This window comes from Elaeis guineensis, chromosome 2 (assembly GCF_000442705.2).
Source record: "Elaeis guineensis isolate ETL-2024a chromosome 2, EG11, whole genome shotgun sequence".
In the NCBI taxonomy this organism is placed as follows: domain Eukaryota; kingdom Viridiplantae; phylum Streptophyta; class Magnoliopsida; order Arecales; family Arecaceae; genus Elaeis; species Elaeis guineensis.
In genome coordinates this window covers 5,858,617-5,861,170 of record NC_025994.2, presented here as the reverse complement: position 1 = coordinate 5,861,170, position 2,554 = coordinate 5,858,617, and positions in this window count along the sequence as shown.

Genomic DNA, 2,554 nt, shown 5'->3' with positions numbered 1-2,554 from the left:
ATAATTTAAAATTATCTTTTTTATTTGAATTAGAATTAAAATTTTTATTTTTTTAAAATTTATTTAAAATTATAATTTTTTTATTTTTTTCTCAATTTTTTTTCCCTCATTTTTTTCTTCTTTAATGATATTTTTTAAAAAAATTAATTTTTATGGTATTTTTTATTTTATGCTATTTTTTAATATTTTTTTTGAGATATTTTTTTAAAAAATTAATTTTTAAATAATTTTTGAATTATAATTTCTATTTCTTTTCGATTCTTTATTTAATGATATTTTTAATTTTTTTTACACCAATTTTTATTCAGATATTTTTTTTAAAAAGATAATTTGAAATGGAGATACTAATTTTAAATGATATTTTTTTTATCAAAAATTAAAAATTTTTATTTTTTTATAAATTTTATTTTTTTAATTTTTTTTATTTTTATCTTTTTTTTGGAGGAAAAAATGTCAAATAAAAATGGTATTTTTAAAATACCATATTATTTGATATTTTTTTTTTTAATTTTTTTTACGTGATCTACGTAAAATAATAGAGGGTGATATGACCATGATAAAATGCCATTCAAAATGACGTTTTATCGATTTCTCATCATTCTGATAAATAAATTAAAAATTAAATTATTTAAATAAATTAAAGTTTTTTTATATTAATTAAAAAAAAACTCCCAAGATGCTACTCCCGGAGCCTAAGATTTATACGTAGAAGCACGGACCAACATCCTTCGAACCTCACCTTTTGCCACTTGCTTTAACAAAATTCCATAGTATTACAAGTTTTTCGTACTTGGTCCAATAATTATTAGTATGTCACAAAGCACTGTCTCTAGCATATAAGCTTCTCATACATTTCACAAAGCAATCACCAGTAGCAATTAACAACAATTACACCTACAGCCTTGACCTGACTTTACCTAGCTTGTTAGGGCTACAACCAAATAGTAAAGTTTGTTTTTGGCATGACTTGAGCATCCTGACCACATAATTACCTAACAACAACACTAGTTTTCGAGTCCAAACTATTTGGGCTGTTTTGCTTTTCTTTTTTTAAATAAAATAAATTACAAAAATTCTTCAAAATTTAGAGATAAATTATATTTATATTTAATAATTTAAAAAATCTATATTTATCCTCCTGAGTTATATTTTTAATCTAATACTTTAACTCATAATCTAACAGAGTGTCAATCAATCTGTTAATCTTAAATGGGATCTAAATTGACATATGAGAAAAATTTTAAAAATGATCAAAATAGCATTAAATGATATAACATCTATTCAAAAATACGAAAAAAATTATGCATCATTTTTTTTTTTTGAAGATGATTTTGATTTTTACATGAGGTAGATAATTTTATTGATATCACTCATTTAACTAATTTAATATAAATTTTACAAACTATTGTATGTAACTGTATAGACCTGAATCTTAGAAAGGTTTTATAATTTATTATTATAATAATTTTTTTTTTAATGAAAATCTAGGGCATGCTGCTGTTATCCTCAAACTGGTGAAAGTTTAGGTAGGTTCACGGGAGGTCCAGCTTGGAGCGACCACACCATTTTTCCGTACAGCCGACTCACACCATTTCTGTAAACGACACCGTAACGGTTTTCCTCGCGACCGTCCGTTCCAGCGAAGCATTCCCTGGATCCCCTCACCGTAAGTGCTCACTCCCTCCCATCCAACGCATCATGCGCGCGAGATACCCAGTCAATAGGCTGCGATATAAACGGGGAGCGAGGGTTTGGGGAGCACACCGCCCACCCGTCATATAAAAGCCCTAGCTAATCTCTCCTCCGCTCCCACCCATCCTACCCGTCCTCCTCTCGCCGCCGCCACCTTTTCGCCGGAATCCTAGCCGGAGACCCACAGGACGAGGGCTGCGCTCGGAGGAGAAGATGAGGGAGATCCTCCACGTCCAGGGCGGGCAATGCGGGAACCAGATCGGGGCCAAGTTCTGGAGGTGATCTGCGACGAGCACGGGATCGACCACACCGGCAAGTACTCCGGCGACTCCGACCTCCAGCTTGAGCGTATCAACGTCTACTACAATGAGGCCAGCGGCGGGCGCTATGTCCCCAGGGCGGTGCTCATGGATCTGGAGCCCGGGACCATGGATTCCGTGAGATCCGGCCCCTTCGGCCAGATCTTCCGGCCGGACAACTTCGTCTTCGGCCAGTCTGGGGCTGGCAACAACTGGCCAAGGGGCACTACACCGAGGGCGCCGAGCTTATCGACTCCGTTCTTGATGTGGTCCGCAAGGAGGCCGAGAACTGCGACTGCTTGCAAGGTTTGTGGTTTGAAATGGAGAATACTAGGGTTTCTGTTCGTTTTCTTGCTGATGTCGTTCAAGATTTCGTTTTAGTAGCATTTTGTAAGACTTTTATGTGTTTTTCTTTGATTTTCCGCATATTATCTGATATGTTGTTAATTTGGTTTTGCGATGTAATTTACATATGGTTAGATGTATTTGTGTTATTTGTCTCATTGAAGGTTATTAGGAATTTTGATATATTTCTTTAATTTATCCTTTCTTTAGATATTAGT